The following is a 23,662-nucleotide window of genomic DNA, read 5'->3' on the forward strand; positions in this document are numbered from 1 at the left end:
TATATATATATATATATTTAAATTTTCTTTAAATTCTAAAGCTGTTTTTCCTTCTTACATTTTATAGCTTTCTTTCCTTCCTCAATCTCTTCTACAATTAACTATTAAATTCACTTATTATTATTATACATAATTTTTAAATTTTTTTCCATTGTTCTTTGGAGTGTTATTTATTTTGTGCTTCTCATGTCTTCCTCAAATATACACTCTTCTACTCACATCTTTTTGTATAGAGCTTTGTTTTACATTTTTTATAAAACTCAATAGATATTTTGGTTTTGATTTACTTTTATTAATCAAAATATTACCTTACTTGAAATAATACTTAGTTTGGTAATGTAAGTATTTTGGAAAATTCAAAATATCTTTTCACCCCATCAGTTATAAAATTCTATTTTCATTTTATCTTTTACTTTTACTTTGAATCAACTCTACCTCCTCACAACCCTCTCCCCTCTCTCAGGACACTGTCGTTTGACTCTTCTAAATGGTTATCTTTTCTAGGTCATTGAGTGAGTCATTGAGGTAAGTATCAAAGGAATAAAAGATGCTTTTGGCTCTGTTTTGGCTGTATCTGATTATAGCTTATGCCATATTCACTCATTCCTCAAAGCATGATTATTAACAAAATTTCAATGAACCCTTAACAGCTTCTGAAGGTATACCAAGTTCTTTCACTTTAAAAGGCAGCACAAATCTTCTCAGTGGGAAAATAAATGATTGAATCTCATCTTATTTCAAATAAATTAAGAGTTGGCAGGCTTGTGTGTCTGGAGCTGACTTCAGTACTTGATGCTAAAATGTGGCTCCTCTCAGTAGTTATAATAAATTAAGGTTCTGTCAGAGGCCAAAGTCATGAAAGTTAAAGGAAAAATATATTGATACGCTTTATATTTTGGGCTCTTTGAGGTATTTTGGTCTTCTGCAAGTTGACAGCACAAAATAGACAAACCCAATATTTTAGGCAATCGTGCCAGATTTCACATGTAGAAGCCTGTGAGTGTCTTGTGTTAGTTTGTGAGTTATAGCAGTGAAGGCTTAGAAAGTGAGAAATGGCATATTTCTTGAGACCTGAAGGGCATGCAAGTTACATAGTTCTCTCTCTTGAATGACAACATGATCCAACTTCCCAGTGAGAAGCATGCTGGTGTTTCTCTTCCTACACTCTTTTCTGAATAACGTGAAGGTGTTGTTAATTTAAAAACTGTCATTCACAGGGCATGAAAATGTTTCAGTTACAGGTTCGGTGACAGACAAAAGACAACAATGGCAATAGGTACTCTGAAACAGGTGATAATTTTCTGCAGCTAATTATCATTATTTTCTAGCTGGAACATCATGAAAACATACAGAATAATATATGCTTTAATAAGGTGTGCTTGTAAGAAGTGGCATTTCATAACTCTACCAAATAACTTTACTACCTCTTATTTAAAAAAAAAAGTTCTGAGTCGTTATTTGTCTCATCTACAGTTGAAACACCTTTGCTGGGATTATTTTTTGCCTTTTTATCTACTTTATCTTTGCTATTGTGATCAGACTTTTAAAAAATTGGGGAATACCTAAGGGTAAGCTTGAAGCAGCTTCAAGGTATCAGTGTTCTGAAATGGAATCTACTGGACTCCCCACTCGTTTTCTTCACTGGTAGATTTCATAGTCACCCAGGACTCTTGCTGCTACAGAACATGACAAGAACAGGAAACTGCCCAGACATCTTCCCAGTTCCTTTAGTAGTCCATTTGTCAATGTAATGAAAATAATTTAAATGATGTGACTCCTTGACTTTCAGTTATTATTTTTAAAATTGTGGCAAATTAAGTGGGCATCCTCTGGCTTCAAATGAAGAGCCTGAAATATTAGCAGTGCAAACAATCTAAAAAAAATTTTAAATAATCTGGAAATGGCTCAGACTACCTGAATGTATAATTACCATAAAAACAACAGCAATAGCAAATAGTAAGAGTTCATATAGCTTCTGATGTTGGGTGTTAAAGAGCATGAAAATAGAGAATAATTTCCTGATTTTTGAAGACAATCCAAGTCAAACTGATGCACAAAAAAAATCAATGTATCAATATGGAACCAGAAAGTGAGAAAAGAAAGAACTATTTCAAATGTGATTTAAATCTCATTATATTTTGCATATTCAGTGGGAATCTCCCAAGGTTTCAGTTTCTCTTTGGGAGTAAAATATGTTCTTAAATGTGCATTCATCCATGCTGCTAGAGTATCGTTTACTAACAAATGATTGCAGCTTTACCCCAGTGGCCTGAAAGAGTTTTAATGTTGCTTCCAGATGTGCTTAATTTATTTCCAGGGTATAATGCTTTCCATGGGAGGCTTGGGTGATTTTCTCACTTATCAATGCCATTTTCTTGGAGGTAGGTAAAATTTTACTCCTCTTCTAGATGAAGAAACAGAGCAGGAAGATATTATGGCTTCATTAATATCAAATGAGAAGCCCTTAACAATCCTGGGTAAATTATTAAATCTAATGTGTACTTCATGAGCTTATATACCTGGATTTATGTTTCTGTAAGGGTTTCCTAGGACTCTTCCTGCTAATATTCAGTATTACACAAATAATGATGTTCGTCAGGAAATTTTAAAAATTAGAATTTTGAAAACTGACCTCTAAGCTTAGCTTTCAAAAACTCCAGTGGTTGATTTGTTTAAAATATTAAGAAGATGAAATAAATCTAATTTTCCACTACGTGAAAGACTGCTGAATTTTAGTTACTAACATTCTTTGAATATTGGATATGAATAATAATATAATGTATTTATTACAGAGTAATCATATAAATTTTATTTTGGAGCATATTAAAATAAAGACCAGTTTAAACGAAAAATCCATAATGTATCTAGAGGAATTGTGAGTAGTTGTTATCAAAGCTACTTTGGTGACATGCAAACTATGCAATAGAATATTAAGATATTTTTCACAAATATAAATCAAGTTGTTGAAGATACTCAAGTATAGTCAATTGAGTTTAAATAGTTATTAAAACAGATAATCTAAATTAACATGATTCAGAATCATAGATCTCACCTTGTAAATGGTCACTTAGCATCAATTCTGGAACTTAAACCTTGTCCTACACTTTTAGTACTCTGCAAAATAGCTTGTTCATTCTTAAAAACAATGAGCGCTATTTGCCCAATCCCTAAGTAACTCTAGTTTGGAAGAGCTTGTACACTTAATTTCTAATTTCTAGTACCCAAGTTACAGGAGAATGTAACCTTGCCCGAAGGATACTTAAGTCAACCACTAAGACAAGAACTGGAAAGTTGCTTATTGTCAAAATTGCCCTTGAAAATCTTTTATTGCCCTTGAAAAAAATAATGCATTTTACTTCGTTTACATTGGTCATTCATACATTCTTTACATAGGTTTACCAAACATAAGCACTGTTTCAAGGTTTCTTGCATCTAATATCTGATTAAACAAATGATGTGATGTACAACAGCTTCCTATTTTTAAACGTAAAATTCTCCTGATACAACTAGGATATTTTGGTAGAATGTAGAGACGAGGGCTGAGAATTTTGTCAGTTTTGTTCACTTAGATAATTAAATTATCTCCTAGAACAATGCTGGTCATATAGTAATTCAATAAATATGTGCATAAACAGGCTGAGTAAATAAATACAATGTGAATAAGATATGTTTATCAAATGAATTAATGGAAGGTAAATGAATGTCTCCTAAACCTGGTTCACAGAGGTTTTAGATTAACACCAATATTGGTTATGTGGAATTGGATTAAATAATCTCCTGAGGTTTTTGGCTTTTTAAATATTTCTTTTGGCTTGGTAATAATATTGTATTATTTGGATAAGGTGATCAACTGCAATAGTTTTTAGTTGGTATAAATAGTTAGCTTCACTCTCACCTTTAGGTCACTCACACGATTAACTATGTGTTTTGACATAGGACTGTACCTTGAAGTTAATGAAGCTCTAGATATGTCTAAGGTAATATGAAAGGCCTTAGCAACATGTCCACAGTGTCATACTGTTTGCTAAAGTAATGTATTTTTAATTGAAATAGATTAATACCAATACTTCTATCCACTGTCACTTCTCTTCATTTACAACTTTCTTTTTTGACTTTTTTTTTTTTTTTGGTTAGATAGCCCTGGAGTGGATGGAAGGGGGCCTGTCTTAGATCAGGCCAAGGAGAAGCTGAGTTGTGGATACACTAAACTTGGGTTTAGTGGTGGATGTTTATGTGGTTTTAATCTCCTGTTAGTTAAGTTACTAGCTATTCAAGTATAGGCAGAATACTCCAAATACCTGTTGGACCAATTCACCCAGGAGTGTAGGCCCAGAGGCCTTATCAAGCATAATATGAATGTGTCTTACGGCATTCAGCACCAGAAATACATGGGTAGAGGATGAGAAACAAAGCTTGAAGAATATAAATGCAGAAGCTGGATTACAGAAATTATTTCCAGTCATCAGATGTTTAAATTATAAGTGGAGGATTCAATTGACTTCAATACATAGTGAAAATGGAAGTTCTCTCCTATCATGAATATACTCAGTAATGTATCTTATGCCGCTCAAGATGTATTCTATATTATTTTATTTTTTGATGGAAAGTTTGCAAAATATAATTTGTCTAAATTTTGTTATAGAACACAAACTTTTGACAGTTCTACAAATAGTGATTCTGTCTNTATGTCTGTGTTGAAGTTTTGTTTTCTACATCTGAACTACTCTTAATAAAACAAACAGTAACAACTATCTTAGACAGTTGTATTATCTTTGTATTCTTTTATAAAATCATATTACAAAATTATTGTCATAAGAGCAGTGATGAAAGAAAATACAGCCAAAATGGAGGAAAAGTATTATAGGGGTGGGTCAGAGAGTTTGTTAAGTAACACTGAGTTTTTATGTATTATTTTTCTGGATTTTGTAATATTTGTGATTCTTCCAGCTTCTTTAGATTTGATTTTGTTGTGACTCCTCCTCTCATCCTAAGCAAATATTCACATTCATACCTAATTTTGTATTCATTATGTTGTAACCTTTTCTCAAAATAAAATGCCCCAAATTATATATGGGTCAGACTACACAAAACCTGAGTCCACCATTGTAACTGAATTTGGAACAACTGAAGATGTGCATAGGCAGGGAGTGGGGGTGCAAAAGGGTAAAGCGTGAGGAGTCACGATGAAGGGAAGCTACATCTTCATCAGTTCATTTTGCTGTCCTTATTCACTCTTTCTCAGGAGATACAGTGGAAATATGATGTCCGTGCACAACTTTGCGATGAGAATTGGTACCTCCAAATGCATTTAAAGGCCAATAAAAGGGAGTCAGGATAGTTCATGGAGGCCAAGTATAACTTTTTCTTTGAAATCTGGCTCTGAAATATGCCTCAATTTGTCATGAACCATTTTCAGTTTTAGAGAATTTTTGTAAATTTTCTATATTCTTTACTGGAGCAGGTTTATTTTTCTTACTGCCTTGATAGAGTCTAGATTCTTCCACGGCTCAGAACCTCCAACACTCAGGAACCCTAATCACGCCGCTGCTCAACCCATTGCTGATGCCAGCCTTCCATCCCAAGGCCAAGCTCCATGGTTGGTCCTAATTTTCTGCTGTAATCCCCCACAGTTGTTAAGGCCCAGCACATTCTTCTGTAAGATTTGCCCCCTAGAGTTTGGGAAACTCTTTAAAGGTCTGCTAGAAACCTATTGCAAACATTTCATCTGCTTTTGATTTGTGGGTTCTGAGCACATGGTTTCCAAATGTCACATTTGGAATATGGAATTCAGTTATTTGCAAACATTTTCACCAAATCATTAATTTTATCCATTGTCTTCTGTGAATGAACAATGCATGATGTCTGGCTCTTTTTAAAATATCCCTCTTCCTTCCTTTTATATATAATAATCTTATTTAGCAGACATGTTCCTTTCAAAGGTTAGGAGCATTTGGGATATATGTGTTTTGAGAAGAAACGTGAACTCATTAGCTTCACTTTCTAAATATTTTAATAATGTTACGGAAGCCTGGGATGCCATCTTTATTCAGCTATTTCTTTGTTTTTCTGCCACAACTTAGCACTTATAGTGAATCGCAATACATATTAATAAGCAGGCAGCTTAATAAGACTCAGGTTAAATGATGATAATTATTCCTACATGGTGTATGCTGACAGTGTGTGCAAAGATATTCACTCTTCAGAAAAGCCCCAAGGCATTACAGATAATTCTGACATCTCATACGTTATTTGAGAAGAAGGTTAACAATGCTATGTGATAGTTGGCTTTTTTTAAGTGAACGTTTTAATTACCTAGGGATAATGTCCATGGTTAGAATTCAGTGAGTGGGCACGGGCCAGCAAGTTTTCAGGAGAACCCTGAGAGTGGGCTAGAATTAACCAATAAACTTACATGCTTGCAAACATGGACACTGGAAATAAATCAACATAGTCAAGAATTAAGAAAAGGTCAGTGTTTTAGCTCAGTGTTTGAGTTAAAATGGGTATCTAGTTTGATGTGAATATTTATTTTGTGATTGATCATGGTAAAAGCATAAAATTGTGAAGTTTGAGTTAAAATGGGTATCTAGTTTGATGTGAATATTTATTTTGTGATTGATCATGGTAAAAGCATAAAATTGTGAAGTTTGAGTTAAAATGGGTATCTAGTTTGATGTGAATATTTATTTTGTGATTGATCATGGTAAAAGCATAAAATTGTGAAGTTTGAGTTAAAATGGGTATCTAGTTTGATGTGAATATTTATTTTGTGATTGATCATGGTAAAAGCATAAAATTGTGAAGTTTGAGTTAAAATGGGTATCTAGTTTGATGTGAATATTTATTTTGTGATTGATCATGGTAAAAGCATAAAATTGTGAAGTTATGCTTCTTTTATTCTTTTTTTCTTTCTAAGCCTACCACATTCTCCACAAAAACAAACACCTAATGCTTAATGACCTTGTGCTGTTTTCCATTTCTCTAATCCATGTTGCTCTCCAGTCTCTCATTAACACCTCAAGTATTAATGACAATTGACTGATGAACAGTTCAGAGCTACATTCCACTTTTTTTCCTTGCAGGGTTGATTGCGTCTTCAGAAGTATTAAAACTTTAAATCAGGCATCTCAAATAAAATACCAGCCTGGGCCTGTCAGGTAACATTAATGAGTGAAGCTGGCCAAGTGAAGATTGTAGTAAAACACAAAGTTCAGGCCTCTAAAAATGGGGCAATCATTGCTCGTCTCCAGGGAATTATTTTACATATACATTCTGGCCCAGATCTGCTAAATACTGACTTTTCCAAAAAAAACTCAAAATCTGATTTTTTGTAAATTCTTCCCATGTTGAAATATTGTCCATGAATTCAAACATTGCCTATATCAAGCATATATTCAGGGCCAAAAATGTTCCAAGGGACATAAGTTTGTGACCTGTACTTTGAACTGAGGAAAGAAGTTGCAATGAACATAATTCACATACTTTTGCCCCCAAGTTCAAGAAACTGGAGCACCCACACTCCTCTAAATGCATTTCCATCACTCAGCCCTTCTTTGTGATGTTTCGTTTTCTCTGGGTACCCGTAGTGCCTTCTCCACCTTGGAGAACAGATCACTTTTGATGGCCTTGTTTAAATGTTACCCTCTCCATGAAGTTTTCTAAGCCCTTTCTCCCCTTCCAAGTCATTTCTCCACTACTCCCTTTTCTTGTGTAAGAATCCATTTTCTTATTATGTTGCTCAGGCATCTGGCAAATACTATGATTAGCACTTATTACAGTGTGTACTAAATGTCTGAGTGTGTTCGTCTCCTCAGTTACAATGTGCTGTCCATATGGGTAGAGTCTTCTTTTTATTCCTTTATCAGCGTTACATACTATCTACCTCATAACAGATAATAAATGTTTGCTGAATGCATGAATGGATCAGTGAATGAATATTAAAATGATATTCTTTGTGAAGGCTTAAGTATCCTTATAAACCTCTCTTCTCCTGGCAAGAGATGTGAAGATGGAAGATACTCAGTGCATATTTATTAAATGGGAAATGAATGTCAACCAGTGAGGGGGAGTTACTCTTTGAAGAGTTAGGAAAAGGCATATTGAACATTCTCAGAGCCCATCCGTCTCAAATCATTTCTCACTGGGATAAAACCGGTCCTTAAATTCTCTCTGATCCTAAAATTCAGTTAAAATTCATAAAAATTATTAAATATATAAATAAAATTATTAAAAATAAAATTATCAAATATATATATTTTATAACCACAAGGTCTAGTGGTTATAATTTTTTTGAGAAAAAAGTCAGTATGAATTTGAATTAATAAGCCATCTTGCAGTACTCTATCCAATTGGTATTTTTATAAATGCACATACAGTTATTTAAAATACATTTATTTATATTGAAGATGTCTAATCCATTCATCATGTTAGGGAAAATCTTCTGCCTGAGTCCTTCTGTCCTGAGTCTTCTAGAAAACTACCTTACTAGAACCTGATGCTAACTAGGAAATCTGGATTAATTTGGAAATAAGTTAATGGGTAAATTAACCATCTGGTGTAAAGTGTAACCCAAGATCTCTGTCCTAGTTGACCAAAGAAGGCATGTAAAGTCACTTCCTCTGGAATAGACATCTGCCTTACTCATGGCCAGCTCTTTAGTTTTGCAAGAATAGCATCAGCAGAAGACTAGCTAATTGTTCTGCAGATGAGTTCAGTTAGCTAAATAGTTTGGAAACAAAAATCAAATGATGCAGGCCAATTGTTTATTCACTTGCACATTTTGATAATAATTAATTAGCTAATAAGTTGTGTGAGAATCAGCCAATGAATTAGGGATTTAAGTTTGCAGACAGCTGTGACCACTGCCGCTCTTTTAAGAAGAAAATAAATGTTCTTTGTTACAATTTAGTTTCTGTTAGTGTGTTGCATACGTATCATATCATATTATTTGGGAACTTGTGCGGTTCTGCTTCACGTTGGACACTTCAACAATGAGCAGTTATGGATCATGCACATTTTCCCCATTTGAGGCAATGCATACAATTCAACTAAATTTAAAGGAACAGATTTTCAGAGTGTACTTGAGTCTTTTCCTGGGGCTGTGATAGACCTGCCCCTAGTCTCTCCATTTCCGTTGGTAAGCCCTTATATATTAAGCAGTGGAAAATAAAACAACAAATGTTATTCAGCAGAAAGATAAAAGCCCAATCTATGTAAAGTGAGACAGAAGAAATGGAAACATAGCATGTGGATTTTGCATGCTGAGCCTCATAAAATGCAAGCGTGAATTTCTTCTCATAGTGAGTGTGGTCCAACATTAAACGAAGCATGAGGCATGATTATGAGAGATAAGATCAGTAGTTGGAGAACATACAGCAAGCTGTTTTACCCACATTGAATATAATTTCACTCTTCTGATCTGTGTGAGTGCACATATGTGCCCTCTTGGTGCACATCTTTGTAGATTTTTGCTAGTTCTCAGGAATGCATTAAAAAACCCTACAGGCTATAACTAAAATTACTGAATATTTTTTAATGTCTCACACGTTGACAGTCCTGATTTTCATTATATAAGAAACAACTGTCGATAGTGCCATTTAAATCCCTACTCTTTAGACTTGTGAATGCTAATGGCTGGGCTGTCGAACTTCAGCTTTTCCTGTAATCGTTATTCCTGGTTTCCTGTGGTGGATATGTATCGAACATAAGAAATTAGCTGCAGAGAGAATTAGAGGGTGTAAGTCTGAGTCATGTAAATGCCAAAAGCTTTTTGTGACATTTTTCAGACTTTAAAAATGGAAATATGTTATTTGCACAGTAGCTCCTGATGGAATATGACATACTGCAGCGATGTGGTGAGTTTAAGATTGGGCTGCAGGCCATTAGGAACCCTCTGTGTGAGAGCCTGGGGCCTGAGCGTAGGAATGGGAGTGAGCTACTTAGTAGACGCATGGCATTTGCTGACGCACCGAAGAATCCTCGTTAGCTCAAGCACTGCTACTGAGAATTAAGAACTTGCTTGAACCTGCTATCCTAAGCATGGTTTAGGAATATAATTTTCAAGCTTGATGTAACTTTTGTCTTTATTCCAGATGATCTTACATCATCGTCATTATATCAGCACATGAAAAAAAAATAGGGCCAAGTACATACTTTAACTTTTATATTTCAGTTAAGATTGAGCCTTTTAATTCGGTCAAAATAAGAAATCTTTCTAAATAGATTCTGTACCTTTGTTGTGTTTGAGAGGCATGGAGGGTGGGTGTGAGGGTGCATAGCAGAACTTTCTCTAGAGGACAACAGAGCACTCCTCTCAGTCATACTATCCCCTAACTCCTATTCCAACCCCTATTAGCTTTGGAGAAGAGCCTCTTGGAGAGGCAGAAACTGTCTCTGGTTTCACCTTGGGCTTTCAGGGTGGATTGCCTCAGAGTTAATTTCTACTTTAGAGGATAGTCTTGCAACTCTTTGAGCCCACACTCCTGAAAACAAGAGAGTGTGAGGGTATATCTTTTTTTTTTTTTCTTCTTCTGTTTTTTGAGGATAAAGTAACTCAGTGATCTCATGCCGATTTTGGTATTTTACTGCCGGCTGTAATGGACGATCATAGGAAACAAGGTTGTTTAACCTTCCTTGATTTCTATTTTAGAAAAGTCAATATAAAGTTATTCAAAGACATGGATTCTGGGAAAATAGATGGATATATTTGGAAGACGAGGAGATGGATGACCAAGAAAATTCCTGAAGGAAATTGCCAAGTGCGATCTGAAAATAGATGAGTAGTGAAACAAAACAAAACAAGAAAAAACGAAACAAGATAATCACAGGGAAGGGACTCTTTTTCCTTTTAAGAATGACTTCTGGGAGCTTCTGTCCAGACTTCTCCTCTATGCACTCCTCAAAGCAATGCTGTTCTTCCTTTTATATTCTCAGGGATGCCTGGTAACACCATGACACATTTTTCTCCTAGCTGCCATCCTCCATGATTACCTCTTCCTCTTCTCCCTCTAACTCATCACCAGCATGTGTTGGTTCCATTGCAAATCTCTCCACTCCTTGCTCTCTTTCTACTACTGCCTTTGCTTGCCCTGGCCTTTATTTTATCTCAACTAGATTGGGCAGTTTCTCAGCTTCTCATCTCACTTCACGTCTCTATCTTCACTGTTTACGTTGTTTCTGGTGCTTTCCTCTCCCCCTTGTTTGGGAGAAGCACCACTATACTTAATACAGAGCACAGTAACAAGGTCTACATTTTGTGATTATGAAATATTAGCATATATTTTACTCTCTCTCCTGATGTCTAGGACCTTGCAAATATGTGTGAGTCTGTAAAAGGTAGTTCACTGCCTCGTAGGAGCCATAAAACCCTGCAGTCCTTTCTGCTCAGTTGAGGAGTTAGGTTTCTGTTGTCTACAGGAAAAAGTCTACATCAACAGTCAAAGCTATTCACAATATAATCCTTCCTTAACTTTCTGGTTGACTTATCATTTCCCTCATCTACCACTGCCCGAAGGCCAAGCTAATGGTCTTACGACATCATGAATTTTCAGTCATTTCCTTAACTCCATACTGTTTTTACAATTAGTTCTCTCTTTCTGAAATCTTTCATTATTTAACAAAAATCTAGTAACTCGCCAAGATTCCTCCACCATGTCATCTCTTCTATATGTTCTTGACTCTCTCAGGCTGAGTTAGGGTTTTCTACCTGCCGTCCTTTATACTCTGATACGTATTTACCTCTTTATACCATTGGCTTGCCTGTAATACTACAAAACCCTTCACGGCAGCAATTTTGTTCTATTTATCCTTTGATTTCCAGCTTTTAAGCACTTTATGCTCCAAAACAAACTATCGAAATAAATGAATTAATTAATTAAAAACGCAACCCCTAGGCCGGGCGCGGTGGCTCACGCCTGTAATCCCAGCACTTTGGGAGGCCGAGGTGGACGGATCACGATGTCAGGAGATCAAGACCACCCTGGCTAACACGGTGAAACCCCGCCTCTACTAAAAATACAAAAAATTCGCCAGGCATGGTGGCAGGCGCCTGTAGTCCCAGCTACTCGGGAGGCTGAGGCAGGAGAATGGTGTGAACCCGGGAGGCAGAGCTTGCAGTGAGCCGAGATTGAGCCACTGCACTCCAGTCTAGGCGACAGAGCAAGACTCCGTCTCAACAAAACAAACAAAAGAACAAACAACAACAACAACAAAAAAACCCTCAACCCCTAGCACTTTTTTGCATCAATTGTGAGAAGTAGGAGAAGTCCAATACATTGAGTATACTATACATTATCTGTATAGAACATGATCCAGGAAGCAGTAAACTCATAAAATGAGTGTCTGCATTTTCCGTGAACAGAATCTCTGCTCACTTTGAGGTTCACTCATCAATGCCATTTAAAGAAACATTGTTCTGCTAACAATGTGCCACTTTATTGAATTCTATCAGAGAATTTCACTACAGGTTTAATTATTGTTCACCTTGGTGTCAGGCTGCTTTCCCTTTATTAACTAATCATCTATTGGCCCAGTGGGGTTCCTGTAGCTTCCAGGTTTCTCAAGATATGTCAGATCAGATTACCTGTCTTTATTTTACATAGTTTAACATTTAAGTTTTTTCTAAACTCAGTGAGGAAACAATCTCCCACTGTTTAATGTATGCAAACTATATCAAGGTATGCATTTACATAACCTGAAGTGGCTTAGTCATTTGAGCTTTGTTAATTAGCTTTGGAAGAGAAAGTTAACTTAACCAGAGTACTAAATAGATATATTAGAGGAACTTTTTATTTTACCTTACAATGCAGACTATTAGTGTTGTTATAATGATTTAACTTATAAATACCAGTTATAGAATAGAGACCATGAACTAGCCTTTGCACACACTTCCATGACAACATCATAGTTCAGAATTTATTTTTGCTTCAGCAGCTCTCAGATAGGAAGATCCTATAAAGTGGGTTGGCCTTGAAGTACAGTTATTTGTAAACCATTTTTATTGATTCCAAATCGATATGCTGAGAATTATTTTTATAATGCCTAGCTTTCTAGAAGACTTTCATGTTGAAATCTTCTGAAACTTAAAGGTGAGGAATTTTGAAATATCACAAAGTGCCAAAAGGCATAAAGTATGTCAAAAGTATCTTGATTTTAAACCAGTTCAAAATAACTAGAGTTCAGTGTTTTATGATCTTTTGGAGCATCCTTGAGCCCTCTAAGTTTAAAGTCTATGAAGCCTAGTCATTTATGTGTCATAGATAATAAGGCTTTCTACCATTTAAAAAAATACAAGTTTTTATATGCAGGCTCAATACATAGTTTATAGTGTTAGATCTTTTCTGTTAAGTCTATATGATTAGGAAAGTTCTTTGCATGAATTTTGCAAGATCGAGAAGCCTAAAACTTATATAATTTGCCCACATAAATGAAATAAATTGGGGCAAACATAAGAGGAGAATTTGTGATTTCTCTCCATTCCCAGGATATTTCATTGCATTTAATAATAATTCATAATTTAACCCATAAATAATGGATAATCAGGAAATACTCACTTTACTCCACAGTTGTAGTAGTTACATCTGATAGTTTTAGTATTACTATTTTTACTTTTACAACTTAGATAGCAATTCTAATATAATTTCAGTTTTTATAGTAAACTTATAAAGGAAGGTCAACCTAAGCAGAAAACACACCTGGGTTATAAATCCACTCCAATTGTATTGGGATGTTGCTTGGCTTGATTTTCTCTTGAATCAGACTGGACTTAAGAATGAGAGAAGATATGAAGACTGTAGTTTCTTCTTCATTTTGTTATTTGGTTATTTAACAATTTGTAGTTAATAACTAAAAAAACTTCAGTTGTCTTGTTGATGTGTGAATTTCCTTTTTCAGATCTTGACATACATATTTTTTGCTCATTGCTTGTTAATTTTAAGTATTTTGTTTCCAAATGTCATTAATGAAGACTTGATTTCTACTTCTTTTCATGTACACTCAAATCAATGAACGTTTGTACAAATATCTTGAGTTTACTAGTAGTTTACAATATTCGTATTTTTTAAAAAGTCAATCTTAAGATATAATTTTAAACAAAAATATACAGACTTTAAAAGAAATTCTAATAAAGGTTCACAAATATGTACATACATAAAACTTACCACTCTAATAAATGCATATAACATTTCTGTCCCTCTAGAAAGTTCTCTCCTGCTCCTTTGCAGTTTATCTTCACACTGCCTTCTACACCAGACAACTGAAGATCTGACTTGTAGCCCATTGATTAGTTTTGCCTCTTGGAAACTCATATAAATGTACTCAGAAAATGTTCTGATATCCTTCTATTTCTGCCTTGTTTTACTTGACATAATTCATCTTTGTTTCATGTCTCAGAAAGTTTGTTTCTTTTTATCACTGAGTAGTATCCCATTATGAGACTACCACAATTTACCCACTTAACTACTCATGGACATTTGGGCTGTTTCCATTTTTGGCCTATTATGACTAAAACTGCTCTGAATATTCATGTACATGTCTTTCTTTTTTAAAAAAATTATTTTCAGGTTTTGCATAACTATCTAGGAGTGGAATTGCTAAGTTATATGCATGTTTAACTTTATAAGAAAATGCCAGTTGTTCTCCAAATTGGTTGTACCATATCACAGTAATACTGCCGAGTTCCTCTTACTCTACATCCTCATCCATACTTGCTTTTACTAGTTCTTTGAATATTAGACATTCTTGTTGGAATAAAGTAGCACTACATTGTCATTTTAATTTGAATTTCCCTGGCAATTAATAAATTTATTATCTTTCCTTATGCTTAGTGTCTGTAAGTATATCTTGTTTTATGATGTGTCTAAGTCTTTTACTATTTTTTTTAAACATGTGTTTTTAATTTTCTTGCTGAGTTCTAAGAGTTCTTTAAATATTCAGAAGCAGTCTTTTATCAGATACCTGTATTACAAATGTTTTCTCTTAATCTGTGGCTTGACTTTTCATTTTCTTAAAGGGGTTTTGAAGAATAGGTTTTAATGTTGATAAAAAGCAGTTTAATAATACTTCATTTTATGCTTTGTGTTTTCTTATTCTGTCTATAAACACTTTGCCTAACCCAAGATCATAAAAGTTTGCTCCTTGCTTTCTTCTAGACGTTTTATAATCTTAGCGTTTGATTTTATGCTTATAATCAATTTTGAATTAACTTTTGTGAACGGTGTAGATTCAGTACTCATTTTCATTTTCAATAGCTTATTGTATATATATTTTATTTTCATACTTTTATTTCTTGCAAGCATAAACTCATTTCCTAAATCTGTTTTCAGATTTTTAAAGATTTTCTCTAAACACAATAATGTTGTTTGTGAATACATACACTTCTAAGTTTTTGTTTCTAGTAGTTATGGTTATTTAAATTTATTTTTCTTGCCTTATTGTCCTTGCTAGAACACCTAGTACAATTTTTTTTTTTTTTTTTTTTTTTTTTGAGATGGAGTCTCGCTCTGTTGCCAGGCCTGGGTGTGGTGGTGCACAATCTCAGCTCACTGCAACCTCCGCCTATCGGATTCAAGCAATTCTATTGCCTCAGCCTCTCGAGTAGCTGGGACTACAGGCATGCGCCACCACACCTGGTTAATTTTTGTATTTTTAGTAGAAACGGGGTTTCACCATGTTAGCCAGGATGGTCTCAATCTTCTTACCTCGTGATCCGCCCACCTCGGCCTCCCAAAGTGCTGGGATTACAGGTGTGAGCCCCCGCGTCCGGCCCCACCTAGTACAATATTGAATAAACTTGTGAGGGCAGAAATCTTTGCCTCTTTACACTCTTAGGAAGAAAGCATTTCATATATCATTGTTTAGTTTGAGTTTGAGGATAGATACAGTATTTTTTGTAGATGCATTTGTTAAATAGAGAAGTTCCTGTCTATTCCTAAATTTGCTATAAATTTTTATTATGAACAGTTGTTGAGATTTGTTAAATGCTTTTTTCTGCACCTATTGAGATGAATATGTGACTTTTTTATGTTGTTAATGTGGTAAATTGATGAATTTTCAGATGTTGAAACAGTGTTTAGCTCTTAAACACCACTTAATCATGACACATTATTATTTTACATATTGTTGGATTTTATTTACTATAATTTTGTTAAATTTTGAGTCTTTTTTATGAGAGAGATTGTTCTGTCATTTTTTTCCTCTTTTTTTTGCCTTTTCTTGTTTTAATTGAGCATTTTATTTTATTTCATCTCCTCTTTTTGCATACTAATTTTACTTTAAAAAATTATTTGCCCTAGAGTTTGCGGATCTGCAAGCAAATAACACTATGCCACTTCACAAATAACGCAGGTAACTTTTAATAGAATATTTTCAATTCCATTCTTTATGACATTGCTGTCATTCATTTCACTTATCCATATGCGATAATCATGTAATAGATTGCATTACTTTAAGTAAAATGTTATCTTTTAGAATAATTGAGAATAAGAAAACACCAAATATTTTATTTTGCCTTCACATTTTCTTCTCTGATGCTCTTTCTTTTTAAATGTAGATCCACATTTCTGACCTATATAAGTTTTGTTCTTCTGGAAGAGCTTTTAACATTTCTTGCAGGGCATGTCTGCTAACGATGAATTCCCTCAGTTTTTGTTCATCTAAGAAGAAGATTATCCTTTCAAGGATAATTTTGAAAGATAATTAGTTACTGTTTTTCTTCAACACTGTAATTATCTCTCTCCTCTCCCTTGCTGTTTGCGTGGTTTCTGATGAGAAGTCTGCTGTAATTCTTATCCTTGTTTTTTTTTTTATTTTTATTTTTTAACTAGGACAGATGATTTTTCATCCTCTGACTTCTTTCAATATGGTTTGTCTTCAGTTTCCTGTAATTTGAATATGATATGCCTAACTGTAGATTTTCTGGTGTTATCCTGCTTGGTTATCTCTCAGCTTCCTGGGTTTATAATTTGGTAAATTTTATTATTTTAGGAAAGCTTCTGGCCACTAGTAAAACATTTCTTCTACTTCATTCTTTCTTCTTCTTTTGGTACTCTAAATACACAAAGGCTACATCATTTGAAATTCTTCCACAGTTCTTGGATGATCTATTTTGGTTTTCCCTCCCTTTCTTATTCTGTTTTTCTCTTTGTACTTTGGGGAATGTTATTGAAACTATTTTCAAGCTCACTAATTTTTTTCTTAGCTCTGTCTAGTCTACTCATGAGTCCATTAAAGGCATTTTTTTTTTTTTTTTTCAGTTACAGAGCTTTTGATTTCTAACATTTCCTTTGCATTCTTTCTTAGACTTCTCATCTCAATGCTAAAGTCAAATAAATGTTTTCCCCCGTGTGTAATAAGATTCTGATAAAATATTTTTTATGAGAGAGTAGGCATTTGTTATGGAGAACACCTTAGGTACATTTCGCAATTATTACTTTATCCCTGCCCCCTGTCAGAGACAAAAGGACACCTTTCTGGACTCTTCACCATAAGAATCTGGTGAAGTTCCTGGAATGAAAGTGTGAGGCCCTTTCCTAAGGCTGTGATTCCGAGAAGTTTCTCAAACTATTTCCTCCTCAGGCTCCTCAAACTATTTCTTCCCGTCAAAATTATCATTTAAGTGTTTCTACCACTTTTGGGCTCCAGTGGCTTCTGAACTAGGTAAAATGACCTCAGCTCTGACTCTCTGCATTTGTCCATCTCTACAGATAGTGTGGTGATAGTTTGTTACCTCACTTCTCTGATGGATCCAAGAAAATACATTAATTTTCAGTTTGTTCAACTTTTTGTGGTTGGTTAAGGATAGAAGTGAGGACTTCCGAGCTCTTTCCTGCTTGAAATGAAACTAGAAATTCTGATTTTCTATCTTTATGATATCCTTGTTACTCTTTAGTATTAGGGCTATATTATTCTCACAAAACAAATTGGGAAGTGTGATTTCCTCTCTATTTTCTGCAGTATTTTGTGTAAGAGTGATATTTTGTCCTTCTCAGATATGTGGTAGAAATTACCAAACTATCTAAGCCAGTATTTTTGGAAAGGTTTTTTTTATTATAAATTAAATTTAAAAAACAGTAAATACAGAACTTGGCAGATTTTCTATTTTTTGCTTTTGTCAGTTTTTTTTTTAATTCATTTAGTTTACTAGCCTTAAGTCATTTATAATATTCCTTTGTTGTCTGAATGTTCTGTAATAACAGCCGCTATTTAATTCCTGCTATTGCTAATTTTATTTTTTTCTCGTCAGTCTTTGTAGGGGTTTCAGTCTTCTTAATCTTTTAAAAGTTAACTTTTGGATTTGCTAATTTTCTCTCTGTCAATCATAGATTTCTATGCTTTGTTGCTTCCTTTTTGCTACTTGCTTTGGATATAATTGCTCTTTTTAAAACTTTTTTAAGGTGCAAAGTTATGTAATTCATTTGATGTTTTTCTTTTCTGATATTGGCATTGCAAGCTACAAATTTCCCTCTGATAACTGTTTTAGCTGTATCCTACACATTTTGACATGTTTTGCTTACAGTATTATTCAGTTCAAAATTCCCTTGTCATTTTTTCTAACCATTGATTATTTAGAAATACGTTGTTTTAATTTCAAAATATTTTGGAATTTTCTAGACATCTTTAAAAATTTAATTTCTAATTAATTTTTTGTGGTCAGAGTACATACTTTACAAGATTTCATTTTTTTTGAAATCTCTTAAGATTGATTTTATGGCCCAGTACATCCTTTATCTTCATGAATGTTCCATTTGTGCTTGACAAAAATGTATTTTTTTCAGTCTTGTGTTAATGTTAATTAGATCAGAATGACTGATAATATTTTTCACATCTTCCATATTCATAGTTTTTTTGTAAACTTGTTTTATCAGTAATTATGAAAGGGATATTAAACTCTCAAATTATGATGGTAGATTTGTCTGTTTCTCCCTTAAGTTCCATCAGACTTTTTTTTCTATATTTCAGTGCTTTCTTATTGAGTGCATATTTTAGCTTGCTATGTATTCTGCTGAATTGACCCTNGTTATGCTTCTTTTATTCTTTTTTTCTTTCTAAGCCTACCACATTCTCCACAAAACAAACACCTAATGCTTAATGACCTTGTGCTGTTTTCCATTTCTCTAATCCATGTTGCTCTCCAGTCTCTCATTAACACCTCAAGTATTAATGACAATTGACTGATGAACAGTTCAGAGCTACATTCCACTTTTTTTCCTTGCAGGGTTGATTGCGTCTTCAGAAGTATTAAAACTTTAAATCAGGCATCTCAAATAAAATACCAGCCTGGGCCTGTCAGGTAACATTAATGAGTGAAGCTGGCCAAGTGAAGATTGTAGTAAAACACAAAGTTCAGGCCTCTAAAATGGGGCAATCATTGCTCGTCTCCAGGGAATTATTTTACATATACATTCTGGCCCAGATCTGCTAAATACTGACTTTTCCAAAAAAAACTCAAAATCTGATTTTTTGTAAATTCTTCCCATGTTGAAATATTGTCCATGAATTCAAACATTGCCTATATCAAGCATATATTCAGGGCCAAAATGTTCCAAGGGACATAAGTTTGTGACCTGTACTTTGAACTGAGGAAAGAAGTTGCAATGAACATAATTCACATACTTTTGCCCCAAGTTCAAGAAACTGGAGCACCCACACTCCTCTAAATGCATTTCCATCACTCAGCCCTTCTTTGTGATGTTTCGTTTTCTCTGGGTACCCGTAGTGCCTTCTCCACCTTGGAGAACAGATCACTTTTGATGGCCTTGTTTAAATGTTACCCTCTCCATGAAGTTTTCTAAGCCCTTTCTCCCCTTCCAAGTCATTTCTCCACTACTCCCTTTTCTTGTGTAAGAATCCATTTTCTTATTATGTTGCTCAGGCATCTGGCAAATACTATGATTAGCACTTATTACAGTGTGTACTAAATGTCTGAGTGTGTTCGTCTCCTCAGTTACAATGTGCTGTCCATATGGGTAGAGTCTTCTTTTATTCCTTTATCAGCGTTACATACTATCTACCTCATAACAGATAATAAATGTTTGCTGAATGCATGAATGGATCAGTGAATGAATATTAAAATGATATTCTTTGTGAAGGCTTAAGTATCCTTATAAACCTCTCTTCTCCTGGCAAGAGATGTGAAGATGGAAGATACTCAGTGCATATTTATTAAATGGGAAATGAATGTCAACCAGTGAGGGGAGTTACTCTTTGAAGAGTTAGGAAAAGGCATATTGAACATTCTCAGAGCCCATCCGTCTCAAATCATTTCTCACTGGGATAAAACCGGTCCTTAAATTCTCTCTGATCCTAAAATTCAGTTAAAATTCATAAAATTATTAAATATATAAATAAAATTATTAANTTTTAAAACCATCATACAATATCTACCTTTTAATTTGAGTGTTCAGTTCATCTACTTTCAGTGTAAAATTATTGACACAGCTTAAGTCTATTATCTCAACCTAGCTTTTTATTTGTATCATTTGTTATTGTTGTTGTTGTTGTTTTTCTCCTTTCTTGTTTTGATGTCTACTTTGCTTTAATTGAATATTTTCAGTGCTTCGTTTATTTTTCTCTCACAGTTTTTTAGCTGGACTTCATGGTATTCTTTTTAGTCATTGCTATACTGAATATACCATCTACTTTGGCCTTTATAGAGTCTATTTAGAATTAATATTTTACTATCCACAATTTGTATATTGCACATCACAAATGTAAGAACCTTACAACAGTACACTTACCACCTTTGTCTTTTGTGCCAATTTGTCAAATATTTTACATTGTTAAATATATTACCAATTTTACGTTGGTTAGAAAGCATTTTACAATTTTATTTTTTTGCTTTAATGATTCACTTACTTTTTAAGAGAAATTAAGGGAAGAAGAAAGGGAAGTAGTCATTGACATGTATTCACATACTTAGTGTCTTCTGGCTCCGGTATTTTCTGATGAGAAGTCAGCTATTATTTGTATTTCTTTGTCCTCTATATATCATTTGTTGATTTTCTTTGCCTGCCATCTTTATCTTTGGTTTATATAATACTTTTACTATGATATACTTATTTGTGTTTTTATTTTTTGTATTTATTCTGGGGTTAGGAAGCTTCTTGTATCTGTAATTTGACTTTTTTTCCCCATCAAATTGGAACGACTTCAACCATTATATATTCATGTATGTATTTCATGCCTTTCTATCTATCTCCTCTTTTTCTGGGACTCTACCTGTAGATATATCTGACTGATACTTCCCCATAGGTTGTTAAAGGCTGTTCATTTTCTTCTATTTTCCTCTGTTATTCAGATTGAATTATTTGAATCAAACTCTAATCAAATTTACTGACCCTTTCTTCTATAGTCTCCAATCTGCTGTCAAACTCATTAAAGTGAAATTTTGATTTCAGACATTGTAGTTTTAAATTACAGATTTCAGTTTTATTCTTCTTTTCCCCTTTCCTCCTTCTCTTTCTCCTCCTCTTGCATCTTCTTCATTTTCTTTCTCTTTTTCATTTTCCTATATCTTCACTCATAACTATATTTTCTTTTAAGTCTTTGAACATCTTTGTACTAGATGTCTTCTTCACTCCATTTATCTTCCGAGTTTTCCCATATCTTCACTCATTATGACTATATTTTCTTTTAAGTCTTTGAACATCTTTGTACCAGATATTCTAAAGCCATTTCTTGTCAATTCTAATATTTGAATCATCTCAGAGTATTTTTTTTTAATTCACTGGTTTATTGCTATATGTTGGCACATATTTTCTCCTTTTTTTTTTACATTTAAAAACATTTGGATTGATTTTGGACCACTGTGGGTGATATCATAAGTAATATGGGTTATATAATCTCTCTTAAATAGCATTTTGTTTTGGCAATTTAGTAAGTTAGCAAGGTGCTCCTATATCTTATCAAGTCTTGGCTTAGTGTTTTCTAAGGCGTGGTCCATACTCCTAAGATACAGATTTTCTAGTGTTTTAGCTGAAGGCCTATATTCTTGATAAGTTACCTTTTCTTTGGCCGGGCTAGAACTTAAGTGTCTCTGTATACTACATAACTGCTGTAATTTTTTTGTTTCAGTCTCAATCCTGTCAGCACCATTCTCTGTTATATTTCATAATACAGCATATGTCTTATCACCATATGCACAATGCAGCCCTCGATCCAATGAGTCTATAAAAGATTTCTGAGACCACTCTTCTTCCAAGCTCTATTCTCTCTAAAATCTCATCCTGTAAATTTCAGCTATAAATTTAATCAACTCTGAACTGTGAACTTTGCCTCCTCAGCTAAGTCGGTCTGCGTTGTTTCTACTGGTCTCCAATTCCTTATACTGCGTTAAGAGATCGCCCCTATGGAGAAAGCCTAGGTGATGATGAAACTCACCTCTTGTGTTTCCCTTCATTCAAAGATTACTGTCCTGTGTTACCAATTGTACTGTGACAGATAATAGTCATATCATGTATTTCATTCAGTTTTGTAGTTGCTTACCATATGTGGGCAAATCTGATAGAGTTTAGTCTTTCATATTTGAAAGTGTAAGTCCACACTGTTATCTTTTAAAAAAGAAAATAACTTCTCGTTCAGTGAAATCTGGAACTGAAATGTTGTGATTCCAGTCTTATATAAGGGGATGCACAGACATCATATATATTGCTTATAAGCATTGCAACCCTTCAGACAACTAAATAGTGACACTTCACTTTCCTCAGATAAAGGTACAGGGAGAAGTATAATATACTCTATTTTGGCACCGTGGATATGCATTCTCCTCAAAACTGGTTCTGGACTTTGATATCTATTGTCTTATTTTGTTGGCTATAGGATCTAGATACAAAATGCAGCAGTGAGAAGCTAAAAGAAAATGGCAAATCTGGCAGGTTTATGTAATTTATAGTTGTTTTTCTTTACATGAAAACATTAAGGGTTAAAAATTACATGGTATAAAATAACATTATATATTCCAACATGTAATAAGAGACTTAAAACATCTAATATTGTCATGTGATATTAACAAAATTGCTAGACTTTAAAACATATCACATTTCACAGTATGAATAATAGTTGAAAGTATTTGGTCAAATTAATGTGAGAATTTAAAATCTTGTGTTTCTTTCTTTTGTGAGTTTCTAACTTTTAGATTTAGTATTACCTAATTGGAGACTTTCAACACTAAATATATTTCATAGTAGTAGGTGTATAATTAACAAAGAGAAATAGACATGTGTTAAACATAGAATTTTACAAAGGATTTGGCATGGTTCATAGCGGCTATTTTTGAAAATAACAAAGCCCATGTTTCCTCATTTGATCTCAAGTGAATACTGAAGCAGCTGGGTCTCATCCTCTTTTGGTAATCTTACAGATCCAAGAGTTCTTTTTTTTTTTTTCAGCTGCCACTCCTAAAGTTTCTGTGTTTTTTGTTCCCCTCACTCACTCTGTTTCTTCAAAACGTTTCTACACATTTTCTTCTTACTGTGTTTGATGCATAATGGAGACTGCAAAGTCTCTTTTCTTTTGCCTAGTATTATACACCAAAAAAGTTTTGCCTTTAGATTAAATATATTACTTGGCATCTCACTTTAAAAAATTATCTTTCCATTTCTGTGTCATATGAAATTATCTGCTGAACCAATTCCTCCCCAACTTTGAGAGTTATGATTCCAAAATCTCT

The sequence above is a fragment of the Rhinopithecus bieti genome, unplaced genomic scaffold (genome assembly GCF_001698545.2).
Source record: "Rhinopithecus bieti isolate Rb0 unplaced genomic scaffold, ASM169854v2 scaffold_39883, whole genome shotgun sequence".
Classification (NCBI taxonomy): domain Eukaryota; kingdom Metazoa; phylum Chordata; class Mammalia; order Primates; family Cercopithecidae; genus Rhinopithecus; species Rhinopithecus bieti.